The 23,316-nt window shown below is 37.9% G+C and overlaps 1 protein-coding gene across 1 annotated transcript in view; it reads left to right on the top strand.

Moving 5' to 3' along the window:
* The window catches only part of LOC126755361 (uncharacterized), a 152,810-nt gene that overhangs the window by 24,306 nt on the left and 105,188 nt on the right, over positions 1-23,316 (top strand). The window lies entirely within an intron of this gene.

Genomic DNA, 23,316 nt, shown 5'->3' with positions numbered 1-23,316 from the left:
TTCGGTATAAAATAAAAATAAATGGAAGCAAGCAGAGAATATTCGGCGCTGGCGACGAGCCAAGTATAAAATATATAAAGAAAAATATAACCAATTAAAGATAAATATTTTTTCCGAAATTTCCTTAAGTTAAATAACATCGCGCAATGGATAAATGACAAGTATGTATAAAAGTAAAGAAGCTACCCTTATACGGCAAAGAGAGGTCAAATCGTATTCTATATTCATTAATTGATTCATCCTATATCTATTGTATAAGTAGCTTATAATGAAACGTAGTGACTAGAATTTGAAAACCCGCTGAATTTTTTAAAAGAAAATATTACTACCATTGAAGCCTTGAACGAAATACTTTTTCAGATTTCATTTAGTAAAGAGCTTTAAAAAGTTTTATTCTGTTTACTACTGAAACCTTTGTAAATTGTTGGTAATTTTTGAACAAATATATAAATTATTATATAATATATTTTCGCCACAGATATTGTTTTCGAAGTGAAAGTCTAACAAATTTAAAATCAAAACTCCGAGTTCCTTCGAAAGATCCGAGTAATTTAATTATAAGAAGATACATATATTGATATACTGAACATATTAAAAAGTCTATGATTTCTGGTTGTTCAATAAGTTTTGTCGTTCGATACTAGCACAAAATTTGTTTTGTTGGTACACTCTTCATATGAACGTATATATGTATGTGAAGTTTCATTTCAATCTGTCTATTTATTCTTTGTTTACAAGCCATGTAGCGTCGCCGCGTCACAGTATTTTTTTCAATGGGAAAAATTTAATATCGTGCAGTGATAAAATTCTTATTTTTGGAAGTTAAAAGTGCATAATGATTTCATCCAAAAAGCACATCAACACCAGAAATCATAGCCAAAATCCAGGATATGGTTTTGGAAGATCATCGATTGACTAAGAGAGATTTAGTATAGGCTCGACACATCCTATTAGGCAGTGTGAGCCATATTTTAAGTGAAATTTTGGGTTTTAGAAAACTGTGTGCGCAATGGGCGCCGCAATTGCTAACAATGGAACAAAAATACATTCGAATGCGACTTTCTCAGCAACATTTGGAGCGTTTTAAAAAAGATAAAGTGGATTTTGTGCATTGATTGTATCACAATGGATGAGACTTGAGTCTATCACCATGATTCTGAATCAAAACAAGAGGCTAAAGAGTGTTGTGAACCTGGATATTCAGCTTCGAAATGAGTTCGTGTCCGGAAGTAGATTACTTGCAAACTGCTAAAACAATTAATTCTGAACATTATTGCAAACTTTTGGATCAGTTGAAGGAAAAAATTCGTTAAAAAAGATCAGGTTTGCAGAAGAAGAAAATTGGAGAATCATTGGAGTAAGTGTATTAATGTTCAGGGAGATTATTTTGAATAATAAAGTGTACTTTGAATCAGAAAATTGTGTTTTTCTTATCAAACGACAAAATTTATTGCACAACTCGGTTTGTATGGCAGCTTTATATGGCTTTCGTTTAGTAGTTCGATACCGGTGGTTTCAATAAATGAGCAGCTGCATGGGAAGGAAAGGACGTGTACAAAGTTTCAGATCAATATCTGTAAAACTGAGGGACTATTTCGCGTATATACAGACAGACAGACATGTCGTCACGCTGATTATTTATTTATATACCTTGTGAGGGGTTCTGATGTTTTTTTTTATGTAAACATCATGGCAAACTTCGTGTACCCTGTTCAGGGTATAATAAATTGAAGATTAAAATTAGTAATATTTTGGTAGAACTGTATAATAAGTCTGTAGCCTATTGACAGATTCATATTCGCAAAAGCAGTTTGCTGGATTGAAAAGATATTAAAATACAATCAGATATTTTTGAAACCGAAAAGAATGAAAGCAGAAATACACAACAAATTGTAGGCCGTAGATTGGTTTGATGGCTTTGAATAACTAATAGCTGTCTGAGAAGTGTAATAAAATGTTCAATATTATATATAAACTATATTTATCGCTCCCGCATATTTAATTTACGATTGAGAAAGACTCCACACAAACACTATAGCATTTAGTTGGCATTATTTAATGAAAAAATATAAAATAAAATTTTTACTTTTATAGGGTCTCTAAAGTTTTGGCTGTTACAAATTACATATACATATATTGAGAATATAAATATGTATCTGTACTATATTTGTAATCAATACTTGCTTTACTTTTATTAAACATATTAACTTCCCACTTAAAAAATTACAAAACCACCTCATATTTAATTAAAATAAGTGATAACACTTTTTTAACAAACATAGATAAGCATTTAATATTAATTTTTAAATTTGAAGTGAGCGACACACCCCTACCACACGCCACACACTTTGTTCTACATTCGTTGACATTTGCCCATTTTGTGCATTCGTTTCTGCATTTCGTTGTTTAACTACTTGTTTATTCCCACTCATATTCATTTGTTTGCCGTTAAATATTTGCTTTTTCTTGTGAAACTTTTCGCTGGCTCGATTTCGCTTGGTTACTCATACGCCATGTGGCACCATTGTGTATTTTGTGCAAATGTATAAACATATGTGTGTGCGTATATCATTTTAATAGTAATTTTACTTTTGAAAAAGTCTTCATACAAACACGACAGCATTTCGTGCTATTATTTAATGAAAATTTTCAACTATTCCGAAAAGTCTTGATTACTGCAGAACTTAATAATAATGCTTATAGTTTAACTAATTAGCGAGTGCAGTTCAGCTTTCTTAGAAATTGAAAATTTCGCTTTAAAATGTCTTGACGAACTGAGTCGATAGCCATCCGTCTGTATATATAATCTGAAATTTGCTCATCAAGTAGCTGCCTTTTGTCGAAACGGCCAATATTGGACCGCTATAGCTTATAGACTACTTAATGCTGCACTTATTCGTCATATATTTGGCAAACTTTGGATAGTGAAAAATATTATTGTTTAGTAAAAATACCATTCCTTGCGCCTGAAAGTCATAATGAAATCAGCAAAAACAAAAAAAAAAAAAACATTAGAGAGCGCAATTACGAAATGTTACGTATACGCCGTGTACACAATTGCAAGCTGTCTTTTTCGCTGCCGCCAACGTTAGCCATGGTTACCAACTGCCGCCAAAGTAGATGTACTCACTCGTACGTGCCTGCTGGCTGCTTGCTCAACTGGAGTGTGAAATCTAGAAGCGAATGTGAGCGCCATGTTTACTTTAGCGTAGAATTTCCTGCAATTCTTTTTTCTACACTTTACTTTCTCTTATTTGCCTTTTATTTTTTGCTGTTTTCTTTGTTCTGCCATTTTGCGCGTATACGTATGTACGTGTAGGTGTGTTTTCTTTTTTCGGAACAAACAAAGCGCCATTTTGCCCTTAGGCAGCGCTAACACCAATGCTTATAAGTACATATTTATATATACATACGCATATGAGAGTGCACACATGTCTGGGTGTGTGTGTGTTTGCATGCTCGATGTGGATGCATGCTATACTAAATAACATTGACCTTGAATGCAGCAGCGGCAGCAGCAGTACCAGTCGCGTAACGGTACAGCCACGAGGCATCATCCCCAATAACCGACAGACACAATAAACTGACGCTTTGGCGGTCATACGCGCAGTCAGCCACACAAAAGGGTAGCAGTTGAGTGTGTATGCACACATATACACACACATGCACTCAAATCCGCATCGAGCGCCATGCGCTGGCACACAGTTACATAAATATTAAATAAGAGCACTGTTTGCTATGACTGCTGGCGAATGAAAAGAACACGAAGAATTCATAGCCTTAAGGGCCCTTTTAGGCGACTGCAAACTGCCATTCAACTTGCCTATCTAAATTATTAAAGCAGTGAAAAAGTGTGAAGAAATAATCGAATTTCTGAAATTACTTTCGTAGCTTTTCTTCTTCTTCTTATTTTGTAGGAAAACTTGTATTTTGTAGAAAATTTTGTCTTTGAAAATCTCATTTTAGGCTGAAAATTCACCAAACATTTTTTACTGTTGTTGTAAATCATAAATGCAAGCCACCGCATAATAGTAATAATAATTTCGACAATTCGCGACCAAAAATATGTTAAAGCGCTTTAACTGTATACGCTTTATAATAAGTATTTGAAGCTACGCGAAAGAGGAAAGAGATTTTGTCTCACAGAACAAACTTTAGACTGGGAATAAGTAGAAGCACCGTTTTCCGGTATAATATTAGACTACTGGTTCGCCAGTAAGCCAAACGCCAAGAAGTCCATTGAGCTATATACTCAGGCTACAGTCTCACCTTGATGCAGTTGTAGACTTTTTTGTCAAAGGACAGTTGTCTAAATTTTCCAGAAGAAGGCTGTGCAAAATCATAATCAGCACTCTCACCTCAATTATATAGCTAGAGTTTGACTGAGGTTTAAACTTCATCTTCTTCTTAATTGGCGTAGACACCGCTTATGCGGTTATAGCCGAGTTTAAAACAGCGCGAGTCATTTCTTCTTTCTCCACCTGGTCCTTCCAACGGTGTGGAGGTCTTCCTCTTCCTCTACGGCGTCGAATACTTTCAGAGCTGGAGTATTTTCGTCCATCCGGACAACATGAGCTAGCCAGCGTAGCCGCTGTCTTATAATTCGCTGAACTATGTCAATGTCGTCGTATATCTCATACAACTCATCGTTCCATCGTATGCGATATTCGCCGTGGCCAACGCGCAAAGGACTATAAATCTTTCGCAGAACTTTTCTCTCGAAAACTCGCAACGTCGACTCATCAGTTGTTGTCATCGTCCAAGCCTCTGCACCATATAACAGGACGGGAATTATTAGTGACTTATGTATAGAGTTTTGTTTTTGTTCATCGAGAGAGGACTTTGCTTCTCAATTGCCTACTCAGTCCGAAGTAGCACCTGTTGGCAAGAGTTATCCTGCGTTGGATTTCCAGTCCGACATTGTTGGTGGTGTTTAAGCGGGTTCCAAGATAGACGAAACTATTTACAACTTCAAAGTTATGACTGTCAACAGTGACGTGAGAGCCAAGTCGCGAGTGCGACGACTGTTTGTTTGATGACAGGAGATATTTCGTCTTGCCCTCGTTCACTACCAGACCCATTTGTTTTGCTTCCTTGTCCAGACTCCAGGTTTAAACTTCATAGATTAAAAGTCTTTGAAAGACAGATCTCAAAGATAATTGATTTTAGACGCCACAATACATTTGTGATAGGTTCATATCCCTTCTTCGGAACATCGTGGAACAAGTTGCTAATGGAGGGTTATAATCTTAGCAGGTTTAAATATGTAATCAACTTCCCTAGGGACAAATTCAGGCAACTTTTCGCATTCTACACTGGTCACTGCAAGCTGAAGCTGATGGGCCCAGCTCTTGAGCAAATTGCCGGTTTTGCGGAGGGAGCTTGAAACTTCAGAACACTTACTAATTTACTACAAAGCAGTGTGTAGACACAGGTTAAAGGCCTTAGGATTCATGTTTCCAAATGGGGATCACATCACATCAATAGCTCCTAGCAATATATCGGACTTTATCACTATGTAACCTGGGGCTAGGTACGTTTTTGAAGAGGGCACAATAGACCTAAGATCGCGGTGCAATCCTTGGCTTTCTATCTTATATTATCGGAACGTGGAAGACACTTGACCAATACCTGAGAACTTTCGCATTACAAAGGAACTTTATTCAACTGACCAAGTAGGCTAACCGAAATGCTTACAGCGAGATTTCCAATACTTTACTATACATATAGTATATAGCAGTTTTTCAGGACTGAAGAAGTATGGCGTTGAATTTTGCTAAAATTTTATTTATATCTAAGTCTAATACTACAAAAAACTTTTCACACAGACATGCTTCTTACTTCACACTTTTATGCCCAGGATGTATTATGCCCAACACAGAGTAATGAAGGCCACACAGTTGAAAATTCGGAGATATAAATGTTTCGAGAGTTACTTGAGAGTCCGAAAACCAGACTGCTTCCTGTTGAATGGCTTATTGTGAACTAAAGAGCACCCTTCGACCTTAATAGCGATAGTAGCTTCATATATGGTAGCTATAGTAAGAGTAGAATGTGAAATAAAAGTAGAATGCGGTTACTAATAGTTTTTGGTCGCAGAATACCAAGTAATGAACTCAGTGCCATTATATAGGGTGATCGAAGTAGAGGTACTTTTTCAATAGCCTTTTTTCGACATATCATGCGAGAGTCATGTCAAGCAGCCATCTCTTGTTCAGTATTCTTTGACACTTCATCAAGGAAAGACTTACGCCTGAGCAACGTTTAGAAATCGTTCAATTTTATTACGAAAATTCATGTTTTGTATAGAATGTGTTTCACGCGATTCGCTTATGGTCAACAGAATACTACCTACTGAGCGTATTATTCGCAACACCATCACCCATCTTGAAACCCAGCATTCATTATTGGATAATATTCGACCGATGAGACCACGACCAGTATGCAGAGAATATTGCAGCCATAGTTGAGAGGGTACACGAAGACCGTGGATAGTCGATTCGGCCCAACTTCCCGCACAATCCCGCTTCGATTCAGACTTTGGAGCAAAACATCATGCGTGTCATTCTCCACTTACCTGTCGAAAAGCTCGAACGAGTAGTCGAAAATTGCATTCGCCACGGATGAACCATCCGAGACGTAGCCGCTGTCAACATTTGAAAGAGATAATCTTCAAAAAATTAATGCCAAACAATGTTCTTTCAAATAATAATAAACATTCCCCATTTTCTTTGTTTTTTCTTCAAATAAAGTAGATAACCTCGAAAGATATCACCTTTTATAATTATTAGGACCTCAACCCTCTTAAAACAGGTTTGGTCTGGTCTAAATATTATAATCCAAACATATGCCCGTTTTTATTCGGGCAAAGACTATCTACGCGACAGCATTCCTCAAATTATTGGGAAACTTTTGTAGAGTTCATAGACAATATAATGAGTATGCTGTTCGAATACCTTCAGATAGATACTAAGCAAAATTGAGTTCAAAATACATTCGCAGTTGTGTAATTCACTTTTTGATTTCAAATTTCTCATTTTGCGCAAACATATCAATTGTCAAATGCTGCGCACTTTTCCATACTTACCCTATATTTATGTACGTACATTTTTTTTCTCGCACATCCCAACTTTTTCGTGATCCACTCACAGCCATTACCGCATTAAAAGCCAAAACTAAAAGTAAAGCGAAATTAAAAACCACATATGAACTGCAAACAGTGGTGGCCACCCTCTTGCGGTTATGTGGCGGTAAGCCAAGTTATTCCTTTACGTTTTTGGTGAACTAAAACAAAAAAAATATGCCGCTTAAAAATTTTCGGCTTATTATTTTCGCATGAACTTTAGTCAAGGGCGAATATGAGGTTAATTAAATAATTTTTAAAACTTATGAAGCGAAGAAACTTTTTTCGACGGAGAGTTAATAATCCTTTTTTACAAATACTTAAATAAAAGCGTTGGTTATATGTAGGTGAATTTATGGGTATTACTTTCATAAAGTTTTCCGATTATTAAAATTAGAATTCTGTATTCAGTCGCGTTAATTTTCCAATCACACAGCAGATAATTTATCGGTACTTCACTAGAGAATCAACAGTTCGCTGGTGCCCAAATGAAGTCGAAGCCCTCAACTTTTCACTGGCATATTTGACCTCTTTGAAGTATGTAAATGGGTCAGCCCCGTTCTAACTGGTTTTTCTTCTTTATTATATGCGGTTATAGCCGAGTTTACAACAGCGCGCCAGTCGTTCTTCTCTTTCGCTGTTTGGCGCCAATTGCAGTCAGGCCTTCTTCCACCTGGTCTTTCCAACGGAGGGGAGGTCTTTTTCTCCCTCAGATTCCCTCGGCTGGCGCTGTCAAATACTCTCAGAGCTCGACTGTTTCCACCATTCGGACGACGTCTATTAATTCGCTGAACTATGTCAATGTCATTGTATACCCCGTACAGCTTATCATTCCATCGACTACGGTATTCGCCGTTTCCAATGCGCAAAGGACCATAAATCTATCGCAGCACCTTTCTCCCGGAAATTCGTAACGCCGACTCATCAGATGTTGTCATCGTGCATGCCTCTGCCCCATATGACAAGTCGGGAATGATGCGTGACTTGTAGAGTTTGGTCTTTGTTCTTCGAGAGTGGACTTTACTTCTCAATTGCCGATTCAATCCGAAGTAACACCTGTTGGAAAGAATAGTTCAGCGTTCGAGTTCGAGGCTGACGTTGTTGTTGGTGTTAATGCTGGTACGAGTAAATGAAATTATCTACAACTTCGAAGTTATGGTTGTCAACACTGACGCGGGTGCGACGACTGTTTGTTTCATAACAGGAGATATTTCGTCTTAACCTCATTCACCACCAGACCCATTTGCTTCGATTCCTTATTCAGTCTGAAGAAAGAAAAACTAACGTTTCTTTTGTTATGGCCAATGACATCGATGTCTTCGGCGTACACCAGCAGTTGTACACTCTTGTAGAAGATTTTATCTTATCTATTCAGCACTGTAGCTCGAATTATTTTCTCCAGCAGTATATTGAAGAAGTTGCACGATAGAGAGTCGCCTTGTCAAATTTTATCCGCTCAAGTACTATTAACTACCTGCACTTTCCAATAATACTTCGAAAGTTTCATAACTTTCTAGAGCTCATCTGCGTCCATTGCCTTGCAAAAAATTTTTTCATTCAAAGATTCGCAATTTCTGCCATAAATAATCAGATTTTTAAGTACTTTTCGAATAATCTTCTTCAGCTTAGACGAAGAAAAGTAGTGTAGCAATTTTTTTTAATTAATTCTTCTGATCTCTTATTGAAGTCAGGCTTACTTGCCCTCGTATTTAAAACTTTCAAGTTAGCAGTCTTGACATGGAAAAAGACACAGAAAGCTTATAGAATACATTTAAAGGTTTTGTTTCTGCTACTTTATCTATCTGCAAGAAGAAGTGACATTCCATATATGTATGTATGTACAAACACGTCCATTTGCACTTTCCATGTTCAACTTCATACATATATGGGTATTGACTTATGTATGTGTATTCCAGTTTCACATTTCACATCTATAGTTTCTTGGCTTCTTTTTGCTTTGTTGGAAATACGCAAATGAAAAATCAATTTCCCTAATAGTTTCAAAACTACTAAAATCCCAGTTGTTGACATGAATTTAATTTCACTGATATAATCATTCAACCGAACTCCACAACTTTCACTGTGTTTCCACACATACCGACGCACATTTGCACTTGGAACTGAATAGGTAACATATGTGTAGTTCTAGGAAAATATATCAGCGCCATTTGCTAGTCAGACAGCGACCTTCAAGCAATAACTGTATTTGGAAATGAAAACGAAGACGAATTTTGGCAAAGAAAATGCTATTAGTGCTATAAGCCATAATTTTTATTTTGAAAAAATCATAAAAAAGAAATAAAAAGATAAAATTAATTCTTTTAAGTTTATTTCATTATAATTTATAATTTTTATACTCTCGCAACAAAGTTGCTAAGGAGAGTATAATAGTTTTGTTCACATAACGGTTGTTTGTAAGTCCTAAAACTAAAAGAGTCAGATATAGGGTTATATATATACCAAAGTGATCAGGGTGACGAGTAGAGTCGAAATCCGGATGTCTGTCTGTCCGTCCGTCCGTCTGTCCGTCCGTCCGTGCAAGCTGTAACTTGAGTAAAAATTGAGATATCATGATGAAACTTGCTGCACGTATTTCTTTGGTCCATAAGAAGGTTAAGTTCGAAGATGGGCAAAATCGGCCAACTTCCACGCCCACAAAATGGCGGAAACCTAAAACCTATAAAGTGTCATAACTAAGCCATAAATAAAGATATTAAAATGAAATTTGGCACAAAGGATCGCATTAGGGAGGGGCATATTTGGACGCAATTGTTTTGGAAAAGTGGGCGTGGCCCCGCCCCCTACTAAGTTTTTTGTACATATCTCGGAAACTACTATAGCTATGTCAACCAAAGTCTACAGAGTCGTTTTCATCAGGCATTTCCATATACAGTTCAAAAATGGAAGAAATCGGATAATAACCACGCCCACCTCCCATACAAAGGTTATGTTGAAAATCACTAAAAGTTCGTTAACCGGCTAACAAAAAACGTCAGAAACACTAAATTTTACGGAAGAAGTGGCAGAAGGAAGCTGCACCCAGGCTTTTTTTTTTTAAATTGAAAATGGGCGTGGCGCCGCCTACTTATGGACCAAGAACCATATCTCAGGAGCTACTAGACCGATTTCAATGAAATTCGGTATTTAATATTTTCTTAACACCCTGATGACATGTACGAAATATGGGTGAAATCGGTTGGCAACCACGCCTTCTTCCAATATAAAGCTATTTTGAATTCCATCTGATGCCTTCTCTGTATAATACGAGTATAAACATTAGGAACTAATGATGATAGCGGAATAAAACTTTACAAAAATACGGTATTTGAAAAATATGTAAATGACGTATTATGAAATCTCGATTATCACTTTACCATGCGAGAGTATAAAATGTTCGGTGACACCCGAACTTAGCCCTTCCTTACTTGTTTTTAATACATACGATTCTCCAAACAATCAAATAGTCAATCGACCAAGCAATTACGTTTCAACTAATTTATGATAGACTATTTCGAAACTAATTATAATATAAATTTGTTAAGAATCTGGTTTGTATTGGACCTGATCAAAACTAGTTAGGTTTAAAAAAATAAAGAAAAACATTTTTACGCAAGAAAAAAATTTGTTTAGACAACACTAAAGAATTCTTCGGTGACTTACCATGTTCCGATCAAAAATTTGAAATGATTAGATTGCATATAATATATTCATTAATTTAGACTATTCCCGCTGCCGTTGGAGATTTACAAAATACCGTTGGAGATTGACACACACATATTTCATATTTATCGCTCGGAACATGATATTACAGGATACAGGACAACACGTACATTTTATTAGAGATTTCTCTCATATCCTCTAACCAACGAATACAACTGTAGTTCACAACTGGTCAGCCAAACGTATTTTAACACCAGGTTACCTCACTTAATCACCTTATCTGCTGGTAGAAATACTCAGAATCTTCAAAAATGCAGCCTGTCAATCTCTAATAACGTATAATGCTAACTTTTAGGAATACTTATTACGAACTCAGTTTTTCTTTAAAGCACCATTTCGGTTTTCTACCAAACCGCATTTTGGCTGAAATTTTGAAATTCGTTATTATCGGTAACAATGCAGATCGATCATGTTGTGATATACGGAAGACACGTTTCCAATGTTTTAGACGTGCGTACGCAGCGAGGTCCTAAACTCTGACTCGGATCACTATCTTGTTGCAGCGAAGATACGCACGTCAACAACCATATAGAAGGTTCGTCGTCGAGAAGCTGCAATCACAACAGACAGCCAAACGATTTTCTACTCGACTTGCACTCCTGCTCTCTGGCGGCATTTCAAGCGCTTTGCAGCTGTAAACGAAACCATTGGTTTTCGGACAAGGCAAAAGAACAGTTGGTACGATGAGGAGTGTCGTGTCGCAGTGGAGATAAAACATACTGCCTACCTCGCAATGGTACAATCGACCACAACACGTGGATAGAAACCGATAGTTGAAGAGAAAAGCGAGACGCATTTGCAGACAAGAAACGATAGAAAGGCCGAAATATGTGAGTACGAAAAGCTTGACAAGCTGTCCGACGCGGGTAATGCTTGAAAATTTTAAGAGAAGAAGCGGCGATTAACAAAAGATTTCAAGACCCCCCGGGGTGATCTAGTGACTGATGCCCAGAGCATACTGAAATTATGGAGAGAACACTTTTCCAACCTGCTGAGTGGCAGTGAAAGTATAACATCAGGAGAGGGAGAGCCCGATTTCCCAATCGATGATGATGGAGTGGACGTTCCATTGCCCAACCTAGAAGAAATTCTAATAGCAAATGCCCGTCAGAAGAAGAACAAAGCCGAGCTATTCACATACAGCGGCGAAGAACTGATAAGGAGCATGCATAAGCTCTTTTGTAAAATATGGTCGGACGAAAGCATGCCCGACGATTGGAATTTGTGGGACCCCACAATCTGCACCAACTACCGTGGGATAAAGCTCCTCAAAGTAATAGATAAAAGAACACCGCCAAATCTTGGAAAAGACATCAATTGCGCCGTCAGTTATGCTTTCTCCAGACTGGATAAAGAAGCGTAGTAAATGAGTCTGGTAGTAAATGAGGGCAAGACGAAATATCTCCTGTCATTAAACAAACAGTCGTCGATTTTTCGACTCTGTTCCCACGTCACTATTGATAGTTATAACTTCGAAGTCGTAGATAATTTCGTCTAACTTGGAACCAGTATTAACATCAACAAAAACGGCAGCTTCGCAAACCAACACAGAATAATTCTTACCAACAGGTGCTACTTCGAACTGAGTAGGCACTTGAGAAGTAAAGCCCTCCTCAAAGTTACTCATCACCCCCCTATAGCAGATGTGGTGCATAGGCAATGACGATGACAACATCTACTGAGTCGACGTTACGAGTTTTCGAAAGAAAGGTTCTGCGGAAGATCTATGGTCCTTTGCGGCGAATACGGCAGTCGATGAGCTGTATGAGATATACCACAATATTAACATAGTTCAGCGAATTAAAAGACAACGGCTATGCAGGCTAGGTCATATCGTCGGTATAGACGAAGACATCTCAGCTCTGAAAGTATTCGACGCAGTAGCCGCCGGAGGAAACAGAGGAAAAGGAAGACCTCCTCTCCGTTGGAAAGACCAGGTGGAATCTCCAATTCGCGCCAAACAGCGAAAAAGAAGAACGACCGGCGCGCTGTTGTAAACTCGGTTATAACCGCATATGCGATATCTACGCTAATAACAAAGAAGAATTCAAATCAAAACTAATATCTACTTTAGTAACTGTTCATGGTTAGTGATTTTGCTTTTATCTGCCAAACCTTAATTAAAGAGTTCTATGACAGACAGTTTCTAGCAAGAATTTGTTAAAGTGGATTACCTGAGCTCAAAACATGGTTAACATAACTGTAAAAACTGCACTTATTTTACCTCTATATTTTTCTTTTGCTCGCCAGCTACTCTTTTCATGTTTTTTTCGTTCGACGTTCTTATACTCTCGCAACAATGTTGCTAAGGAGAGTATTATAGTTTTGTTCACGTAACGGTTGTTTGTAAGTCCTAGAACTAAAAGAGTCAGATATAGGGTTATATATACCAAAGTGATCAGGGTGACGTGTAGAGTTGAAATCCGGATGTCTGTCTGTCCGTCCGTCCGTCCGCGCAAGCTGTAACTTGAGTAAAAATTAAGATATCATGATGAAACTTGGTCACGTATTTCTTGGCTCCATAAGAAGGTTAAGTTCGAAGATGGGCAAAATCGGCCAACTGCCACGCCCACAAAATGGCGGAAACCGAAAACCTATAAAGTGTCATAACTAAGCCATAAATAAACATATTAAAGTGAAATTTGGCACAAAGGATCACATTAGGGAGGGGCATATTTGGACGCAATTTTCTTGGAAAAGTGGGCGTGGCCCCGCCCCCTACTAAGTTTTTTTTACATATCTAGGAAACTACGATAGCTATGTCAACCAAACTCTACACAATCGTTTTCTTCAGGCATTTCCATATACAGTTCAAAAATGGAAGAAATCAGATAATAACCACGCCCACCTCCCATACAAAGGTTATGTTGAAAATCACTAAAAGTGCGTTAACCGACTAACAAAAAACGTCAGAAACACTAAATTTTACGGAAGAAATTGCAGAAGGAAGCTGCACCCAGGCTTTTTTTTAAATTGAAAATGGGCGTGGCCTCGCCCACTTATGGACCAAAAAGCATATCTCAGGAACTACTCAACCGATTTCAATGAAATTCGGTATTTAATATTTTCTTAACACCCTGATGACATGTACGAAATATGGGTAAAATCGGTTCACAACCACGCCTTCTTCCAATATAATGCTATTTTGAATTCCATCTGATGCCTTTTCTGTATTACATATACATTAGGAACCAATGATGATAGCGGAATAAAACTTTACACAAATACGGTATTTGAAAAATATGTAAATGACGGATAATGAAATCTCGATTATCACTTTATCATGCGAGAGTATAAAATGTTCGGTGACACCCGAACTTAGCCCTTCCTTACTTGTTAATTTTTTTTTTGTTTTTTTTATAAGTTTTCCTCAAATTCTGTAAACAGCTAGTACCGCGCTCTTTGAATTTATATGCGTTGGTGCATATGTACGTGCACGCGTTGGACTCTGTGTCTTGCGGACACATTACGGTAAATTTGATTTGCAATTTTAATGCAATTTAATTCGTGTAAATTTCATATTTTTCACAACACCTTGCAGTTGAATTGACACAAATGTATGCAGCCCAGCGAATGCTAATGTCCCAGAAGGGTCGGTTGGTAGTGGTAGCGATCGGCCAACAACAACAAAATTGTGAAAATTATTTTTCTTATACCACAAAATTGGATGTGAGAGCTTTTTGATGCTTCAGCAGTAGTAGTAAGTAGTAGCACGTGTATGTATATATACATATATATATGTATAAGTATATGTATATGTACAGCGCCACTTCGTCCCTTTGGTGTGCGGCAAATCAAAACTCGCTTTGACAGCGCCGATTCAAAATAAATTGAATGTAATTTCAAATAGAATAGTTTTGCACACAAACGTCTCCATACATACATAAATACATACACACGCATAGATATTTATATTATAAAACTTATTTAATATTTACTTGCTGTCAGCTTACGACATATTTTTTCAAGCAATCTACTTATTTCGCTTTTCGTTTCTTATTTTATTTTTATTTTCTCTTTATAACTTTTTTCGTTGGCGAACTAATGCAACAGAGTGGCTGCGAAAAATATGCGTACAGTTGTGTATGTAAATAGTAAGTGTATGTTTAAAGTTCAGTGTAATTCAAGATAGACACAGTTTTCCTATTAAAAGCATTAAACTCGTGGAAGTTATGAAGCAAATACATTTTTGACAAAAAAGTAAATTGTAAACAAAACGAAAAGTAACTTAATTATTCATCAATATTTATTATATCGCCTTCAAAGTAATCACTAATGTCAATGATTTATCCAAGTCCGCGAAACACTTTTCATAAGCACTTTTTGGGATGGCCTTCAGCTTGTTTGTATGTCTCATTGGCAGTTATAATGCTCTTCATGAATGTGGTATCGGAATTCGTACGATCACACATGTGCAAAGAGACATATTTACAGTACTCTTTTTGAAAAAAATGCAGTATTATCTGGACGAGTCGAGCAACAACGCTTTATACATTATCCATCACAATCATTCGGACGAACTCGTGAAAGTCAGCTTTTTTGCCATCTCTCTTACACTTGGCTTGCGATTTTCAAGCACAATATCTTCCACATATTTTTTGTACCAAATGAGGTTACATGCCTACCAAATTTCATTAAGCCAACCATCAACTTAAGGTCTATCGGAAGGTCGGATCACCACATATGTATTTACTACAAGTATATGTTGACTAAAGGCAGATGTAGATTTTTTTACTAACCTACAATCTACTAAGCACAGCATGCTTACCTATTTCTGTTCGGGATAGTCCGAATATTAACTTGAATGTGACTTAAAGTAAACGGTACAGCCGCAAATCGTTACATTCGATACATTAAGCTAAGTAACACTTTAATTACTTCTTCTCCTACTATCGAACCTTTCACTGTAACTTTGCAAAGGTCAAAAAAAACTAAAAAATAATACGGTAGTTTCGAAGAGAATCACCTCATAGTAGGCGGTTCCCTGTCAATCACATCAAGCACATAGCAAAACCTATTTGACCGTCAATCTTAGCTTGGCCCCCGTGATTTTACCTCGACCATTTTCGCTTGTCATTGTCATAAGTGAGCCACTTTTCATCACCAATAACATTCCACTTCAGGGGCAGTTTTGACATCAAAATTTCCGTAACGGAATCGTCAATATCAGGACCGTAAACGAAATTCACATTTTTAGCCGATTGGCATGAAATTTCTGTTCTTGGTAAGAAAAATAAGCTGTAAAATCGAGCGTATTTTCTATTTTCTGTGGGCCATCTATGACGCGTGCCTAAACATTACTGAGTAAAGCAATCACAATTTTTGGCACGAATCCTTATTTTTCTAAAGCCATATTGTGTAGCACAACCATATATTTCGCAAGAAGCGACCGTTAGGTATATTGGAGTAGTCGAATGAAATATTTTGTTTTTCATTTAAGCCCAAATATTCTTTTTTTTGATTTTCATCTGGTGATTCTGCTGGCCAATCTACGTTGATGTTTACCTACTCACAATGCAATTTTATTTCAATGTGTGTTCTTGAAAGAAGAGGTTTGTTTACCATACTACTTCATTTCGTACCAGATATCTGGGGTCCGTTCCGTATAGTATTTAGAGATATATCTAATCGGTTTTTAAACAAAATATTTTTAGTTAGCAACAGTAGCTTTGTCTTTACTTTTAGATGGCACGTGATTCCTTCCCCTTCCAGGCTTGTCGTACATATTTTCTGTTTCTCCACAATGGTCAGACCAACTCTTCGCAAATGTTCAACTAGTATTTAAATATTTTGGAGTTATTACGCTCATGCAACATATTGCTACCGATTATAATACATTTGTTTAACTAACGGTTGTATGTATCACCTAAACCTAATCGAGACAGATATACGTTTATATGAAAAGGAAGAACGACTGGCGCGCTGTTGTAAAATCGGCTATAACCGCGTAAGCGGTTGATGAGACGAGTTGAAATCTGAGTGACTGTCTGTTTATACGTCCGTACAAGTTGTAACTTGGGTAAAATATGATATACTATACATATGTGACCTGGTCTACGGAAAGGGGGCTTAGGTGTCAAAAAAAAAGGAGAACAATTAATGAGATAACGAGAAACTGACGATTATTTTTAACAGCTTTTCCCAGAAAACTAGTTTTCGCACGTTAGCTCCCTTTTCTTAGACCAGGTCACATATATTGATAAAACTTGATATGCTCGTTCCTTGTCAAAACAAAAGTACGAGTTCGTGGATGGGCGTAATCGGGCCACTGTAACGCACACAAAACGGCATTAACCGAAAACGAATAAAGTACCATAACCATATGCACTAATTCGACACAGGGGATAGCAGTAACAAGTGGCTCCCGTGTACTCATAATTTTGAAAAAGTGGGCATGTTGTTTTAAAGTTTAGAGCTTTCAAGAAGCAAAGAAGAGTGTCATGCCAAAGTCAGAAATCGTATTCCGATATCAGGCTACTATAGCTTACAAGGAGCGTTCCAAAGTAAACAGGACTTAAAAAAAAACAAAAAAAAATGGCTTTTTCGGGAAAATGAATTTATTTTATTCAAAATAGTCTCCTTATGCTTCAATACAGCTTTTTGCACGGTCCAAAAGCACGTCAGACTAGTGTTTTAGCTCGTTGGCCGGTATTGCCGCCAGTATGCCGTTGCAAGCCTTTGAATGGCCTCTATATCTGCATAACGCTTTCCTTTCATGGGCAAATGCATTTTTCCGAAAAGAAAGAAGTCGCACAATGCCATATCAGGTGAATATAGGGGAGTGGTTAACGGTTAAAATGTGATTTTCGGTCAAATAATCGTCCTTCGAATGTTGGATTCTGAGCAATTTTCGGTCGTCAGTCAATTTGTGCGGAACAAACGGTGCACACACCTTTCGTAAGCCCAAATGTTCAGTCAAAATGCGATAAATCGATGTTTTGGAGATGTTTAATTCCATTTCCATGAATTTCAATGATGATATCGATTGATTTTTGATGAATTCACGCACAGTTTCGATGGAATTTCCGGTGATCACGGATTTTGATTGGCCCACATGCTGATCGTCATTTATGTCCTCACGACCACTTTGAAAACGTTGAAACCACTCGTGCACTCTGCTACGGTATAGGCAATCATCGCCATAAACTTGTTTCATCAATTGAAATGTTTCGGTAAAAGTTTTACCAATTTTAAAACAAAATTTAATATTGACTCTTTGTTCGAAGCTCATTTTCGCACCGATAACACAAACATATTGGCACTTAAAACGCAATTACTTCACTTCCAATCTATGAAATGTCAGGAAATTCTCACTGGACAATCGATAAAAATAGCAGATTCTTACGCACCAGTCGACATATAGATGGCGTCCCCGATTCAAAAAGTCCTGTTTACTTTGGAACGCACCTTGTATGTATAGCTATCGTACAAACTGAACGACTAAAATCAATACCTTGTTTCAAAACTTTTTAATTTTACAATGTGTCTGGATTTTCGTCAGCTGAAGGTAACGTTTTTCTTGTTTGCCATATATTGTATGTACCAATATATTCACCCATATTGCCCGTGTGGAAAATAGGGTCCTGTTCATCTTGACATTTTCTACTGATTTGCGAACATATCTAGAAATTCTCTTGCAATTGCACTCTTTTTAGGGCTGAATTTAACTGCTTAACAGTTGTGGCTGAGATCCCTTGAAGTTTGGTGCATTCAGACACTATGAAATTACTTCAAAACGTAAAAGCTTTCTTTGCATATGTAGTTTTTTTTAACACAAATTTGCCAACTATTCATTAAAATGTCATAATTTACTCTTACAAATGAATTAGCTTGGAATCCAATATTTACTCACTATTTTATGTTACCGTAACAAAATCATTGCAAAAAATTTCGCGCACTGACTACGTGTCCTTTTCAAAATGCATACATATTTATGTTAGCAGATACCGTTATCGAATTGCGAACGGCAACAAAAATACCAATATTGTCCTGCAGCAGCGCAGTGTTGCATAGCAATCAGCGAAGCGTGTAAAAGCGAAAAGATAACTGCACAACATTTCACTGTCCCAGAATGAAATCTCGCAGATTACAAATGCATGAGCTGGCAAAAAACAAACAAAAATAATAAAAAAAAAAATCGTGAACACTGAACTAACGAAACTAGTTGAATGAGTTGAAAATACTTGTATATAGAAAATGTGTATGGTGAATTTCAAATTCTTTTTTTTTTAAATTTATTATTAGTTTGTCTGCTCTATTTCAACTCTTGCGCTTTGCGACTCCTTCATTTCTAATTCGTACCGAACGATAATAATCGCATTTATCAGGCTCCTCATTCGTCAGTGAATTTCGATGAGGACCAAAGCCCACTGGCAAACAGTACCGAGCGTTATTAAGCACATATCTATCAACGGAACATGCATTATGGAAGCATACTTGCGCTATAATTATAATTAGAGCGTTAGCAACCAGCTGAGTTAGTTGTTAGCAAGCTAATTTGCTTTAACAACGTTCGCTTCTGTGATTGCCTTATCCGCTCTGTGCTCAACTATTTGCTTATGCAAGTTGAGAAAACGGACACGAAGTTTAGTTAGATAAGGTGCTAAGTAAGTTGAGCTAATGACTATTCAAATCAAGGTAACTAAAGTAGACAAATTAAGGCGTGAGTGTGAAGAAAATAAAGTAGCAAATGATGAGAGTGCAAAGTCGTGCTAAGGCAGAAAGAGAAGTAATAATATCTATAATAGGAGCTGTAGAAATGGAGATCTGAGAAATTATGTGTTAAGAGTCTCTAAATAGCTCATTGGTTGATTATCAACAACAAACTGAAATTATTCATTTGCTAACATTTTATAAGTCTGACTAGAAATCAAAGCTCTAAGGAAGATCTGGTTTTGTTACAAGCTTTGCTGAGACTGCATTCATCTTATTCTTGATTTACCTGAAAGTGCAGTATTTTTTTGATATCCCCTGAATATGCACGTTAGAGCGGGTTGATATTTATTTCTATAAGAACGGGTGTGCGGGAAATGTTCAACAGATCAGTCTGAACAACTTTGCCCAAGAGACTATGAATCTAAAACCGATTTCGAGCCAACGAACTTTAAAAATCGGTTGTATGGAAGTTATATCATATAGTTTTCCGATCTGAGCGATTCCGGCGATTGATTAATTGAATATCAAAATGCACATACGTATTAAGTCAAATATTTATGATCCCTAAAAACGTGGAGGATGGAGTCATGTGTAGAAGTTCACGCAGGTGAGGAAAGTTCTCTGATCGCCATTCTCTTGGGAGTGGCCAGAAACGATTCTTTTACATATGGCTCAAGCAGCTCACGACTTCCTGCCTTTGACCAAGTATCTTCTGGGTACCCTAAGAACATCCGTTTGAAGGCGAGCTAAAGTGAGAAGGCGAAACATCCCTTCCACAGGGTTATGCCCAGGGTTTGGGTACTGCCACGTAAAAACCAGTACCAACGAAAAAGAACTACAAACCTTGGATGAGAGACCCCGCTTTTGATCGTCAACAAACTGATTGGACCTTATCAGTGTGGTTTTATACCTGAAAAATCAACAACACCAAAAGCTCCGTCAGGACAAGAAGGACCTCTCCGAGCCGTTCGATACCAAACGAGGTTTCAGACAAGGCGACTCTCTATCGTGCGACTTCTTCAACGTGCTGCTGGAGAAAATAATTCGAGCTGCAGAACTTAATCGAGAAAGTACAATCATTTATAAGAGTGTACAGTTTCTGGCGTATGCCGATGATATTGATATCATCGGCCTCAACTCCCGCGCCGTTAGTTCTGCTTTCTCTAGACTGGACAAGGAGGCAAAGCAAATGGGTTTGACAGTGAACGAGGGCAAGACGAAATATCTCCTGTCATCAAACAAACAGTCGTCGCATTCTCGACTTGGCTCTCACGTCATTGTTGACAGTCATAACTTTAAAGTCGTAGATAATTTCATCTATCTTGGAACCAGTGTAAACACCACCAACAATGTCAGCCTGGAAATCCAACGCAGGATTGCTCTTGCCAACAGGTGCTACTTCGGACTGAGTAGGCAATTGAGAAGTAAAGTCTTCTCTTGATGAACAAAAACCAAACTCTATACATAAGTCACTAATAATTCCCGTCCTGTTATATGGTGCAGAGGCTTGGACGATGACAGCAACCGATGAGTCGATGTTACGAGTTTTCGAGAGAAAAGTTCTGCGAAAGATTTATGGTCCTTTGCGCATTGGCCACGGCGAATAACGCATTCGATAGAACGATGAGCTGTACGAGATATACGACGACATTGACATAGTTCAGCGAATTAAAAGACAGCGGCTACGCTGGCAAGGTCATGTTGTCCGAATGGACGGAAACACTCCAGCTCTGAAAGTATTCGACGCAGTACCCGCCGAGGGAAGCAAAGGAAGAGGAAGACCTCCACTCCGTTGGAAGGACCAGGTTGAGAAGGACTTGGCCTCGCTTGGAATATCCAATTGGCGCCACGTAGCAAAAAGAAGAAACGACTGGCGCGCTGTTGTTAACTCAGCTATAATCGCGTAAGCGCTGTCTACGCCAGTAAAGAAGAAGAAGAAAAAACGTCTCAAATATCGCTGCCTCGAAACCGGTTTCAGACCCAAAATCTCTTTTGAAAAGTTGCTCAAATTATCCGTAGAACATTTCATGCATACGCGATTTTTTCGTTTTTTGGCTTCCTGTAAATCGACCCGCTTAATACATGTACCTTATCCTAAAAAGTCCAAAATGGATAAATGGTGTTTCTGAATTTTAGACCAATTCAATGTCTTGCATGCAAAGTTATTATATCCGAGAACTTAGCGAAGCGAGTAAAGTTTGTTCTCTAAAGGCTCCTCAGTAAAGTAAATCCTTCTCTATGAATTGAAAGAGATTCTTTTAGGTCAGTAGATTTTGAGGGAGGTTAGGTTAGGTTAGGTAAGAATGGCTGATCGATGATCCCACGTAGACTAACAAATTAGTCCTTTGTGATGCCATTAAATGAAAACTCCCGTATTCGGACTTACAGATTGCCGAAGCGCTTTGTAGCCAATATATATTTACACAGACGCTTAACTTCAACACCCGCCAGTTCGGTGGAGTGTCCAAAGGTATGCGCCCCCAAGTGTCTGAGTCTTGAGCTCCCAAAAGCGGGACAGTCAAGCAGGAAGTGCTGGCTTGTTTCTACCGCATCTTCTTCTAAACAGCATCTGCAGTCAGCATCCGGTAAGATACCCATTCTTATCGCGTGTAAGCCAATAGGACAGTGGCCTGTTAAAAGACTCACCAACAATGAGAGGTTAGCCTTATTGAGGACTAAGAGATCATTTTATCTCCTGCGATCTATACTGGGCCAGAAGGCTTTTGCAACCGCACAAGTGCCGGTGCTGGCCCAGCGTTGGACGAGCATCCGCGTGGCCCAGCTATCTAGTAGTAGACCACAAGAAGAAACAGGAGCACCGATCCGCCTCCATTCCACCGATAATGATTCTAGGGTGCCTTTCCTTGCTAACTCATCAGCTTTGCAATTGCCTGCAATTCCGCTATGGCCCGGCACCCACACCAGTCTAATCACAAAAACTCTAGCTGCTAGGGATAGCGACGTTCTTCGTTCGACATTCGAATGAGTTCAAGGCTAATATAGCCGCTCTACTATCTGAGTGAATAGTCACTTGTCTGAAGGTGGATGCACTCTGTATCAACAAATCAGCTGCTACCTTGATGGCTGCGACCTCAGCCTGGAATACGCTACAGTGGTCGGGAAGTCTGAAACAGGAGTTGATGGAGAGCTCCCGACAGTAGACCCCTCCAGGAGAGAGATTTTGAGGGAGCTCATAAAATATTTTACAGTGTCACCCTTGCTTCCACTGATCAGTTTTATGGTATTGGAATTCGTTGCTTTAGCAGATTATTGAGAGTTCGGGAGATTTTCGCGACACATAAGATTTAAAAGTAACGGATTCTGTATTTAGAAACCTCTTTTAACTTTACTTTAGTTTAAGTTCAATTTTTTTCTGACAGCCGAATAGATATACTAAATTTCTAAACGAGATATCTGAAAACGTTTCCCTTTCCTAAGCGAGTTTTTCGCCAAATTTGCAACTAATATCGTGCCGAAACCATGGTATTTGCCTAATGTACTTAGCTCCGTATGAATTTTGGCTATTCAGTAAACTCAAACGACCGCTCCGTTTTAAGTAAATTGAAGACATTAAACGAGAAGGCTATTCCGGAAATTGAATTATCAACTGTTTCGAGGTTTGAAAAAACGTATGCACAAGTGAATTGGACCCAAGGAGAATTACTTTATTCTATGTCGTCCAGATTTTGAAGAATACATTGAGAATTTTAAAATTATAAGCAAAGACTTACACCTTTCTGCTCATAGTTGTATACATTCTAAAATTAAATGTACAACTGATTTACTTATAGATTTAAGAAAAAGAAACAAAGAAGAAT

This window comes from Bactrocera neohumeralis, chromosome 4, assembly GCF_024586455.1.
Source record: "Bactrocera neohumeralis isolate Rockhampton chromosome 4, APGP_CSIRO_Bneo_wtdbg2-racon-allhic-juicebox.fasta_v2, whole genome shotgun sequence".
Lineage (NCBI taxonomy): Eukaryota > Metazoa > Arthropoda > Insecta > Diptera > Tephritidae > Bactrocera > Bactrocera neohumeralis.
The sequence above is the reverse complement of the archived record's forward strand: the minus strand, read 5'-3'. Positions and strand labels throughout refer to the sequence as shown.